Raw genomic sequence first — 13,488 nt, 5'->3', positions numbered from 1 at the left:
TGCTCCTCCATGGAGGACTTGGAGAAGATTAGGATATCATCCAAGTCGATGAAGGGATTCTTTTGGAGAGTATCCTGGAGCACAAAGTTTATAAAGGCTTGGGAAAAGGCTGGGGTGTTCACAAGGTTGAAGGGTATAACCTGGTACTCGTAGTGCCCCACTGGTGTATTGAATGTTGACTTCCATTCATTGCCCTCCCTGATATGGACCAGATGGCAGGCTCTCAGAGGTCTAATTTTGTGAATACGCTCGCCCTTTGGAGCTTCTTGAAAGCTGTATCCATAAGAGGAAGGGGTAGCGATTCTTGGTCACTATACAGTTTAATCCGCTGTAATCAATGCACAGCCAAAGGCTCCTGACTTTCTTTTGTATGAAGAAGAAACCTGCACGAGCAGGTGAGGAGGACCACCAAGTGAAGTCCATGGCAAGTGCTTCCTTTATAAGCTCCTCCCTGGTGCTTCTCTTTGCGCCTGAGAACACATACAAATGACCTCATGGAACCTTCCGACAACTTTTAATGGGGGTCGGCAATCGAAATTAAAGTGCATTACTGTCACCAAGTGGACTGGAATGTGGTGCAGGGAGTTGGGAAATAAATATCCCTGCTAGTTCTTTCCGGCAGGGGACTCATGGAGTGAGCTGCATTTGGGAGTTGCTCCGTACCCTTTACTTTTTTACAAGTTACCACTCTTACTTACCTTACCTATGCCTACACTAAATGATCTATATTATTGAACTATGACTTTTACTTATTGAACATGAATACCAGAGCACGAGAAGTTAAAGAAGGGAAAGGTTCCGCCAGGAACGGAAAAAAAGATGGTGATTCTGGAACAATCAACCCGCTTGTTCCCCTCAACACCCTCTACATGCAGGGACCCACAAGGCAACATGTAAACCAATATTTAGAATATGAAATAAAATTTGAAGAGCTTCCAGCAGTAAATCTAACCTACTGATAGAATGACTAGAAAAACCAAAAAAGAATGTGAACAAATTACATCTTTGCAAGGGCAAATTTCCTCAACCCACTGTAAGCCCAAAATTATGGCAACCATTTCTGCTGTGTACACTGATAGATGGTCAAGATGCTTCTTTATTGTTACCTGTAATTCAGGCACAGAAACAGCCATACCAACATTCCCTGTTAAATTATCTTTTGATCCATTAGTAGAAATGATTAGTATACAATTTTCTTTCTCATATTGATGAACCTAGACTGTCAGACATATCAGGATCTTAGACTTCATTAAATCATGCGACCTAAAAATCAACTAAAATCTTTGGAAAGAAACCAAGGTGGGGTTACCGAGAAAGCTAGTGGGACATACTGCATAATCCAGCAAACCCACTTTCCTCGCGTGATAAGAACCCAGCCACCCAGCACTAAAAACTCTTCATGTGACGTTGCTAACAGTTTTCAAAACACTTAAAGGTGATCATTTCTCTGCCCCCTCAAATTAATCCAGTACGTTAACAAAAAATTCAACCTCCACAACTGTACGGGTAATTGTCCCATTTCAACCTGTAAAGCCAAAACAGGAGACGATCTTACTGCACCATAATAGTCTTAAAGCCTGTGCTTGTATCACGTCCAAGCATTTCAAATTTGAAGATGAAGCTGATCCATAAGCCACACAGCCTTAATCAAGCAGAGATCTAGTTAAACAAATAAATAATCAGAGATTTTCATATAGCACCCCACTGGCACTTCAAGAGTTTCTCCATACAATTTCAAATCAAGTGCAGGTCTATTGATCCTCTTTGTAAAACACGCAACTTGTATTTTAGCTACTGAATGCTTAAACACACGTATAGTTGCCTACTGTTTGACCTTGATTGCAAATTAAAAATTTTACCTCTTTAATTAAAAATTTAAAGCTCCATCATCTGCAAAAAGTGACTACCCACCCGAGTACCCATTTCAGAGGGCTACAACTACTGCCTTGTGAGGTCCTATTCTCTATTCATAGAAGCCCAAATACACCTTTCCTACCGTTACCTGCACTGACTGTCCAAATTTTAAAAAACCTCAATTGTACAGCCTTCCCCTCACTCCCCATTTCCATAATTTAATCAAAAGACCATTAATCCATAAAGGTATCATATGCTTTTCAATATTAGATAATACTGCTACTACAACTTCTTTATTTACGTGTGCTTTCCAAATATCATCTTCCCAACACAAAACTGAATCGAATGTCTCATGTGTGACGCCCAGCAGAGGTACCGGACGGATGATGTTAATGAGAGAGATAAGAAAGACAATGGAGAGACATTCAAAATGCTAATAAGAGAGAAGAGAGAGCTTAACGGGAAAGAAACACAATTCAGCTATTGACAGACCGGTTGCTTTGAACCTGAACTGTTTGAAGTTTGATGGACAGGTGATACCCCAGCAGGGGGATAAAAGGAGCAGGTTTGCTAAGGCACGCGGACCACAAGACCCTGGAAAGAGCAGTGTGTCCCCACAAGTGGTGGGAGTTTGGAGGTCCCATTCGCAGGAACTGACCAGAGGCTCACAGGGTGTAAAGGTACAATCGGTGGGAACCTGGGGTGTGTGTCCGCCCTTCCCTGGGTGCTGGGTTCACCGCAGAAGAACGATCGTATCTGGAACGGAGAGGTCACAGTCGATGACCACAGCGGGATAGAAGACATCAAAGGGTCTGCCCGAAACCAACTGCGAAGACATCCAAAAGGTCTGCCTGAAACCAAATTGCATCTCTCTCTCTCTCTCCCCCAAACGGTACGACAACAGCAATTACTGGGAACTGCACTAAACTGAACTGAACTCTGCTTCACTTAAGACTGATTATTTTACCCCTAGACTGTGATAGAGCTTGGTTGATTCCTAATACCCTAGTTCTGTGTATATGTGTGCATTATCATTGCTAACCTGGTACATTTATATCCTTATGATTAGTGTACTGTATTACCTATTTCCTTAATAAAACTTTATCAGTTCCTAGTAATCCGGACTCCAATGAGCGTTCCACTTCTGTTGGTTTGAACCCAGTCGTAACATAAGTGGGGATCTCATCCAGGATTTTGAATGCCAAATTTGGGACTGGGTAAATTGATTGGGTTAAAATTCCCGAAAGAAAGAAAGGGCAAACAGCAGAAATGGAGACTCAGGAATTTCTAAAAGTGCCAACCTTGGAGGCATTAGAGGATGCCAGGAAATCAGACTTGGCGACTGTTGCAAAACGGTTGAATCTTTTTAAGGGGAAGCCGACAATGAGGAGAGTGGAGATGCACAGAGCTATCACTGAGCATTATGTATCTCAAGGTGTGTTTCCCCACGGGGAGCTGGAAGTGGTATCTATGAGCAGACCTGGTGGAGAAGCAGTGCAGCTGCAGATGGAAAAATTGAGACTCGAGCATGGGTTCCGAATAAAGCAGTTAGAACAGGAAGAGAGAGTACAGCAGTTAGAACAGGAAGAGAGAGGGAAGCAGAAGGAAAGGGAGTTTGAACTGGAGAAGTTAAGGATGACACTAGAGAGGTGCCAAATGCCGAACCAAGGTGGAGGGCTCATCGCGACCCAGGAGGTTAGGTTGGTTCCCCCATTTGAGGAGGCCGATGTTGATCGGTACTTTCTACATTTTGAAAAAGTCGCTGCAAGTCAGGACTGGCCGAGGGATAAGTGGGCTGTTTTGCTTCAGAGCATACTTAAGGGGAAGGCTCAGCAAGCTTACTCGGCATTGTCCGCAGAAGATGCCCAGAGGTATGATGTGGTGAAAGAGGCTAAACTCAGGATTTATGAGTTGATCCCGGAGGCATACTGGCAAAGTTTCCGGAATGTGAGGAAGCAGTGGGGCTGCACGTATTTAGAGTTTGTCTATGAGATGCAGATGTATTGTGAGCGTTGGTGCACCTCGAAAGGGGTCAGTGGGGATTATGACAGACTGCTCCAGTTAATACTGATTGAGCAATTTAAAGATTGTGTCCCTGAAGGTACAAGGCCCTATCCAGATGAGAAAGAGGCAGAAACCTTAGCCACAACTGCTAAGTTAGCGGAGGAGTACGCGTTAACACACAAAGGAAAGTTTACCCTGAGTAAAAGCTACCAGATGGGTAGTCGAGAGGGCAGAGAAAGTCCACCGGAAAACCCAGAAAGTAAGCCGGGGACTAGTGAGAAAGGTAAGGAAGACAGGAAGCAGTTTAGTAGGAAGTCTCCTGGTTTCGTATACTATAATTGTGGGAAAGCCAGTCACATTGCGTCCAGGTGCTTTGCCCTAAAGAAGGAGACGGGGAAAGGAAAAACGACAACTCTGACTGGCTGTATTGAGCGGGCAAACAAACCGCTAGGGGAGAAGAGGTCTGATAGAGTTCAGGAAGGGCGCGAGAAGTTTATTTCAGCCGGATTGGTGTCGGTGAAGGAGGGGTCAAACCCAGTTCCAGTACAGATCTGGAGAGACACTGGGTCTTGTCAGTCACTGATCTTAAGGAGGATGTTAGACTTCAGTTCAGAGACCGAGACTGGGAAGATCAGTGTGATAAAAGGCATTGAGAAAGGGGCTGAAGCAGTACCTTTGCAACAGATACACCTAAAAAGCGACTTGTTCTCCGGACCGGTCACGATAGGGGTGAGGCCCAAATTACCGATGGAAGACGTGGAGGTCTTACTCGGTAATGACCTTGCAGGCGGAGATGTGTACCCAGCAGTAAAGCTGACAAGCAAGCCTGCCAGGACTGAGGACCCGCCCATGGACTCAGGTTTATCCCGTTTGCGCAGTGACTCAGCACATGTCCAGAAAGGCTGCCGAAGCGAATGTAGATTTAGCTGAGATGTTTTTACCAGCCTTGTACCAGGAGGGGTTAGAAAGTGAGAAGAAGGAGCATAGTGGAACGGACAGAAGTGAGGGAGTTGAGGCAGATTTATCATTAGCGAGAAAGGAATTTATACAGGCACAGGAACGAGACAAGGAGCTGATGGTTTTGATGGAGACAGCTCTCTTCGAAGCAGAAATAAAAAAGGAACCAGTGGACTATTATGTGAAGGAGGGAGTACTGACAAGGAAGTGGAGACCAAGTACCGTGCCCGCAGATGAGGAGTGGGGGGTGGTACACCAGGTGGTAGTGCCGAAAATTTATAGAGACGAGATTTTTAACCTGGCCCACAAGATACCCCTCGGTGGACATTTTGGGGTGAGGAAAGCAATCGATAGAATTATCAAAGAGTTTTACTGGCCGAACATGCAGAAGGATATTATTGAATTTTGTAGACGGTGTCATTTATGTCAGGTGGTAGGAAAGCCGAACCAGGTCCTGCCTAAAGCGCCCCTTCAACCGATACCCACTTTCAGGGAACCTTTTTCCCAAATAATTGTGGATTTCGTCGGTCCCCTGCCCAGAACTGCGAGTGGGTGAGAGTATGTGATGACTATGATGTGCGCTGCCACCAGGTTTCCGGAGGTGGTGCCCCTGGCAAGTGTCAAGGCTCCAGCAGTGGTAAAGGCGCTTGTGAAATTTTTCATTACGGTGGGGCTGCCCAGGGAAATCCAGTCAGATCAGGGGAGTGTCTTCACCTCTCATACATTCCAACGGATGTTGGATGAGATGGGAGAAAGGCAGATTTTGGCCTCCGCGTATCACCCAGAGTCCCAAGGGGCATTGGAAAGATTCCACGCAGCATTAAAGACCATGATTAAAATTTATTGTCAAGAGAACGCTAGGGACTGGGATGATGCCTTGCCTCTTCTGGTATTTGCCGTAAGGGACACGGTTCAGGAGTCATTGGGGTTCAGCCCATTCGAGCTTGTCTTCGGTCATCGGCCCAGAGGACCCCTGACCTTACTGAAAGAGCAATGGTCCAGTCCAGCAGTACAAGTCAATGTGATTGACTATGTTTTAAAATTTTGTGAGAGGCTTAAAAGGATCTGTGACCTTGCCAAAGAAAATCTACAACACTCCCAAACTAAAATGAAACTGTGGTATGATAGACGTGCCCACGAACAAGTGTTTCAAGTGGGCGATCGGGTCTTAGTTCTGTTTCCAGTGGTAACCAAGCCCCTCCAGGCGAGATTCCACGGTCCGTACAAAGTGATTAAAAAGATAGACTCTTTGAATTATGTTATCGAAATGCCGGACAAGCGTAAGCCAACCCAATTAGTGCACAGTAATATGTTAAAAGCTTACCACGATCAGAAAGCAGATCTAGTTGGTGTTATCATGAAAATTAATGAGGCTGGGGTGCCAAATGATAAGGGGAAAACCCATCTTGAAAAGATAAATACGGTGCCGACCAGATTGGAGAACTCTATTGTTTTGGCCAACTTTGCTGATAAGGTCTCTCACTTAACCCCCAAACAGAGCGAGCCACTGATAAAGCTAATTAACTGGCATGCCAATGTGTGTCCGGACGTCCCGAGGCGATGCAAGGGGATGGTACATGATGTTGTTGTCACCTCAGATCGGCCTATTAAGCAACACCCCTATAGGATGAACTTGGAGAAGGGCAAACTAGTGGAGAAAGAAATCGAACACATGCTAGCCACAGGTATTATTAGGCCATCCAAATCAGAATGGGCTTTTCCCTGTGTGGTTGTCCCAAAAGTCGATGGGAGCATACGATTCTGTACAGATTACAGAAAAGTGAACGCCATCACAAAAATTGATGCTTACCCCATCCCAAGGGCAGCCGATTGCATTGATAAAGTGGGGAGAGCTAAGTACATCACAAAGATCGATTTGCTAAAAGGGTACTGGTGCGTTCCTTTAACCGACCAGGCTAGAGAAATCTCAGCATTTGTCACTCCATCCGGGTTAAACAAGAATAATGTTTTACCTTTTGGCATGAAAAACGCACCAGGGACCTTCCAAAGGATGATTAATTCAATGATAAAAGGGTTAAAGAATGCAGAAGCATATATTGATGACTTAGTGGTCTGGAGTGACACGTGGGAGGAGCACATTGTGGCAGTAGAGGAACTGTTTAAACGGCTGCTGAAGCCAACCTGACAGTGAACCTCGCAAAAAGTGAGTTCGGCCACGCCAAGGTCACTTATCTGGGATATGTGATAGGACAGGGGCAGCTGGCACCGACGCAGGCTAAGGTGCAGGCTATCTCTGAAGTTCCCATCCCAACGGACAAGAGAGCCCTGAGAAGGTTCTTGGGGATAGTGGGGTACTATCAGAAGTTTTGCAAAAACTTTGCGGATATTACCCTTCCTCTTACTAAGCTCTTGCCGAAGAATGCGAAGTTTGTGTAGAACGACCTTTGTCAACAAGCCTTCAAGAGTCTGAAGGCGATTCTGTGTCACCACCCTGTATTGAATGCGCCTGACTTTTCAAAAACCTTCTCCCTAGCAACAGATGCTAGTGACGAAGCAGCAGGGGCGGTGCTGTTGCAGACAGACAAAGAGGAGATTGACCACCCAGTGGCTTATTTTTCTAAGAAGTTTAATGTCCATCAGAGAAATTATTCCACTGTGGAGAAGGAATTACTGGCAATTATACTAGCATTACAACATTTTGAGGTTTATATTTGTCCAGCACAGAAACCACTGATACACTGATCACAATCCATTAGTGTTTTTAGCCACTATGAAGGATAAAAACAAACGCTTACTAAGTTGGAGCCTGGTCTTACAGGAATTTGATATTAGAATAAAACATATAAAAGGAATGGACAATGTGATTGCTGACTGTCTGTCAAGGTGTTAAAACTTAAAGATCTCTGTATTAGCCGACTAGCTGATGACTACCTGTATATTAGTGCGTATCTAATAATGTGCATTCATGCCCATAATTTTTACCCCGGTAAAAATCCTTTTAAGGGTAGGGATGTCATGTGTGACGCCCAGCAGAAGTACCAGACGGATGATGCTAATGAGAGAGATAAGAAAGACAATGGAACAACATTCAAAATGCTAATAAGAGAGAAGAGAGGGATTAATGGGAAAGAAACACAATTCAGCTATTGACAGACCGGTTGCTTTGAACCTGAACTGTTTGAAGTTTGATGGACAGGTGATACCCCAGCAGGGGGATAAAAGGAGCAGGTTTGCTAAGGCACGTGGACCACGAGACCCTGGAAAGAGCAGTGTGCCCCCACAAGTGGTGGGAGTTTGGAGGTCCTTTTCTTGGGAACCGACCAGAGGCTCACAGGGTGTAAAGGTACGATCGGTGGGAACCTAGGGTGTGTGTCTGCCCTTCCCTGGGTGCCGGGTTCACCGCGGAAGAACGATCGTATCCAGAACAGAGGGGTCACAGTCGGTGACCACAGTGGGATAGAAGACATCAAAGGGTCTGCCCGAAACCAACTGCGAAGACATCCAAAAGGTCTGCCTGAAACCAAATTGCATCTCTCTCTCTCTCTCTCCCCCCAACGGTATGACAACAGCGATTACTGTGAACTGCACTAAACTGAACTGAACTTTGCTTCACTGATCATTTTACCCCTAGACTGCAATAGAGCTTGGTTGATTCCTATTACCCTAGTTCTGTGTATATGTGTGCATTATCACTGCTAACCTGTTACATTTATATCCTTACGATTAGTGCACTGTATTACATATTTCTTTAATAAAACTTTATTAGTTCCTAGTAATCCAGACTCCAACAAGCGTTCCATTTCTGTTGGTTTGGCAACCCAGTTACGGGGTACGCAACAAATGCCATACTACCCTCCCGAAATTTGCTTTGATAAAACGCTTTATCACCTCTTTTCCATGTGACAAGAATACACATAAAATTAAGATGTTTGCTGGCCTGGGTTAGCATCAGTGACATCAGCAAATGGTCTGCCACCTGCCTTCAGGGGAAGGAGAGATAAGGAACAATGGAGCAGCGTCTGGAGATGTGTAATGAAGGGACGGGGGAGAGAGAGCTGTCTGGAGCGGCTCCCCCCTTTGAACCTTGAACTGTTTGAAGTGATGGACAGGCAATGCCCCAGCAGGGGGATAAAAAGGGACCGGTTCGCTAAGGCAGGACACGCCACCCGAGGTAACGAGACCCTGGAAGTGGTACGCTTCTCACGAGTCGGTGGGAAGTACCAGACAACGGCCAGGGTGGAAAGGTATGATCAGCGGGAACCCGGTGTGTGTCCGCCCTTGCCTGGGTGCCGGGTTCACTGCAGAGGATCGACCGCATCTGGAGGAGGGGTCACAGTCGGTGACCTCAGGTGACATCACCAAGGACCTGCCCAAAAGCTGCTTGTGAGCCATATTGTCGGTCTGTGAGTGAAGCTGTGTCTGAATGATCAGTTGTTCCTGTTCTATCTCTCTCTTCCCCCCACGTTGTCCATCGCCATGGCAATGATTACTGCGAACTGAACTACTAAACTGGACTGAACTTTGAGTCACTTTGAGATTTGGTCATTTACCCCTAGAGAACGATAGAGCTTGATTGATGCTGTTATCTTAATTCTGTGCACGTGTGTTTATAATTGCTGAACTGTTGCATTTATTATCCTTTCGAGTACTGTGTTGCTTGTTTCTTTAATAAAACTTTCTTAGTTCTAGTACTCCAGACTCCAACTGAGTGATCCATTTCTGCTGGTTTGGCAACCCAGTTACGGGGTACGTAACATCCAAAATATAATTCAACTGCTCTATTACCATACGTTCCACAAGTCTACACAAATGGCATGTTAATGATATTGGTCTATAACTAGAAGGATCCAGCAGGGGTTTCCCTGGGTTTAGAACAGGCACAACTACTGCCATTTTCCATGAGGAGGGAAGGTGGCCTAAACTCCAAATACGATTCAAAAATTTTGTTATCCCAATAGAGCTGTCTGGCTTGTATCATTAATCGTTTTATTAAATTCATACAAAGAATACTCTACATTATTTGCATTGCTACTGCCAGCTTCCAACACATCAGGGTATTCACTTAATATACAACCATATAACAATTACAGCACGGAAACAGGCCAACTCAGCCCTTCTAGTCCATGCCGAACTCCTACTCTCACCTAGTCCCACCAACCTGCATTCAGCCCATAACCCTCCATTCCTTTCCTGTCCATATATCTATCCAATTTAACTTTAAACAACAACATCGAATCTGCCTTAACCACTTCTGCTGGAAGCTCGTTCCGCACAGCTACCACTCTCTGAGTAAAGAAGTTCCCCCTCATGTTACCCTTAAACTTTTGCCCTTTAACTCTCAACTGATGTCCTCTTGTTTGAATCTCCCCCATTCTCAATGGAAAAAGCTTATCCATGTCAACTCTATCAATCCCCCTCATAATTTTAAACACCTCCATCAAGTCCCCCCTCAACCTTCTACACTCCAAAGAATAAAGACCTAACTTGTTCAACCTTTCTCTGTAACTTAGGAGATGAACCCAGGCAACGTTTTAGTAAATCTCCTCTGTACTCTCTCAATTTTATTGACATCTTTCCTATAATTTGGTGACCAGAACTGTACACAGTACTCCAAATTTGGCCTTACCAATGCCTTATACAATTTCAACATTACATCCCAGCTCCTATACTCAATGCTATGATTAATAAAGGCCAGTATACCAAAAGCTTTCTTCACCACCCTATCCACATGAGATTCCACCTTCAGGGAACTGTGCACCATTATTCCTAGATCCCTCTCTTCTACTGCATTCTTCAATGCCCTACCATTTACAATGTATGTCCTATTTTGATTAGTCCTACCAAAATGTAGCACCTCACATTTTTCAGCATTAAACTCCATCTGCCATCTTTCAGCCCACTCTTCTAAATGGCCTAAATCTCTCTGCAAGCTTTGAAAACCTACTTCATTATCCACAACGCCACCTATCTTAGTATCATCTGCATACTTACTAATCCAATTTACCACCCCATCATCCAGATCATTAATATATATGACAAACAACACTGGACCCAGTACAGATCCCTGAGGCACACCGCTACACACCGTCCTCCAATCTGACACACAGTTATCCACTGCTACTCTAAGAATACTTTCCATCAATTTACCCACCACTGACGTCAAACTCACAGGCCGATAATTGCTAGGTTTACTCTTAGAACTCTTTTTAAAGAATGGAACCACATGAGCAATACGCCAATCCTCCGGCACCCTCCCCGTTTCTAATGACATTTGAAATATTTCTGTCAGAGCCCCTGCTATTTCCACACTAACTTCTCTCAAGGTCTTAGGGAATATCTTGTCCGGACCTGGAGACTTATCCACTTTTATATTCCTTAAAAGCACCAGTACTTCCTCTTCTTTAATCGTCATACTTTCCATAACTACCCTTCTTGTTTCCTTTACCTTACACAATTCAATATCCTTCTCCTTAGTGAATACTGAAGAAAAGAAATTGTTCAAAATCTCCCCCATCTCTTTTGGCTCCACACATAGCCATCCACTCTGATTCTCTAAGGGACCGATTTTATCCCTCACTATCCTTTTGCTATTAATATAACTGTAGAAACCCTTTGGATTTATTTTCACCTTACTTGCCAAAGCAGCCTCGTATCTTCTTTTAGCTTTTCTAATTTCTTTCTTAAGATTCTTTTTACATTATTTATATTCCTTGAGCACCTCATTAACTCCAAGCTGCCTATATTTATTGTAGATCCCTCTCTTTTTCTGAACCACATTTCCAATATCCCTTGAAAACCATGGCTCTCTCAATCTTTCAACCTTTCCTTTCCACCTAACAAGAACATAAAGATCCTGTACACTCAAAATTTCACCTTTAAATGACCTCCATTTCTCTATTACATCCTTCCCATAAAACAAATTGTCCCAATCCACTCCTTCTAAATCCTTTCGCATCTCCTCAAAGTTAACCTTTCTCCAACCAAAAATCTCAACCCTGGGTCCAGTTCTATCCTTCTCCATAATTATATTGAAACTAATGGTATTGTGATCACTGGACCCTTAGTGCTACCCAACACATACCTCTGTCACCTGCCCTATCTCAGCGGATTCAGCCAGTATATCATGGGCAAAATCCTCCCAACTATTGAGCACATCTACATGAAATGTTGCCATAGAAAAGCAGTGTTCATCATCAAAAGATCCTCACCACCCAGGCCATGCAGCTTTCTCGCTGCTGCCATCAGGCGGGAGGTACAAGTGCCCCAGGACTCATACAATCAGGTTCGAGAACAGTTACCGCCCTTCAACCATTAGGCTCTTGAACAAAAGGGGATAACTACGCGCATTCCATTTCAGGTGTTCCCACAACCAATGGTCTCACTTTAAGGACTCTTTATCTTGTTATTTCGTGCTCATTATTTATTGCTATTTATTTCTATTTGCACAGTTTGTTGTTCATTGATCCTGTTTACAGTGACTATTCTATAGATTTCCTAAGTATCCCTGCAGGAAAAAAGAATCTCAAGATCGTATGTGGTGATGTGTATGTATTCTGATAATAAATGTTACTCTAAACTTTAATAAAGGCACTTTGAACTTTCTTCACACTTCCGAAGATGCATGAGTTGGGGTTCGAAGTTGTGAGTCTGCTATGTTAGTGCTGGAAGTGGTGCGACATTTGTGGGCTACCCCAACATATTTCTGATGCAAGTAACACATTTAACTGTATGGTTTAATGTTTTGATGTATACCTGACAAATAATGAAAGCTAATCTTTAATAAGTGAGAGACATGTCCCTTAAAAATCAGTGTGGTCATCCACATGTGGAGGCTCAGGGGATGGAAGAGATTTTAAATGAATACTTGTTTGTACTTACTCCAGTGAATATGACGAAAGCTAATGATTTAAGGGAATGAATCATCATGTCTTTACGCATATTGACATTACAAAACAGGGAGTACTGGAAACTTTAAGCCACATTAAGGAGAATAAATCACCAATGTTTGATCAAATTTATCCTTGGATGCTGTGGAGAAGCAAGGAAATTGTTTGTATGTATCCTAAAAGAGAAATTTATATAATCTTATGGCCAGATGAATGGAGGGTGGATAATGGTGTGCCTTAAGGCTGTAAGACCATAAGATCTGGAGCAGAATTAGACCACTCAGCCCATTGAGTCTACTCTGCCATTTCATTATGGGTGATTCATTGCTCTCTCAACTCCATTCTCCTGCCTTCTCCCAATAACCTTTCATGGCCTCACTTATTAAGAATCTATCAACTTCCACTTTAAATATACCAAATTTCCTACCTTCCTAGCTTGTCACACCAGACAGTCAGCCATTCTTGTCTGGCACGTAGTGTCAGGATTGGTCTCCTTTCGGATTAAACCGGTCACAATATGAACATTCCTGACTCAACCCTTGTTTTTTTTTACGAGGCCGAGTGGCTAGCTTGACGCTCAACACTCCATGGATGGAAAGTGTGCTCGGGAGGGTGGCCCAACTTCAATTCGAACTCAGGAGCCTTTGCTCTGAAGTCTGTCACTGATGCCACTGCGCCACCAGCCGGCCTAATATAGTCAATGACCTGGTCTCGACAGCTGCCTGTGGCAACCAATTCCACAGATTCATTACTCTCTGAATAAAGAAATTCTTTTTCCTACTCCTCTTTCGAAAGGGATGACCCTTTATTCTGGAGCTGTGCCCTC

This window comes from Mobula hypostoma, chromosome 2 (genome assembly GCF_963921235.1).
Source record: "Mobula hypostoma chromosome 2, sMobHyp1.1, whole genome shotgun sequence".
Lineage (NCBI taxonomy): Eukaryota > Metazoa > Chordata > Chondrichthyes > Myliobatiformes > Myliobatidae > Mobula > Mobula hypostoma.
The sequence above is the reverse complement of the archived record's forward strand: the minus strand, read 5'-3'. Positions refer to the sequence as shown.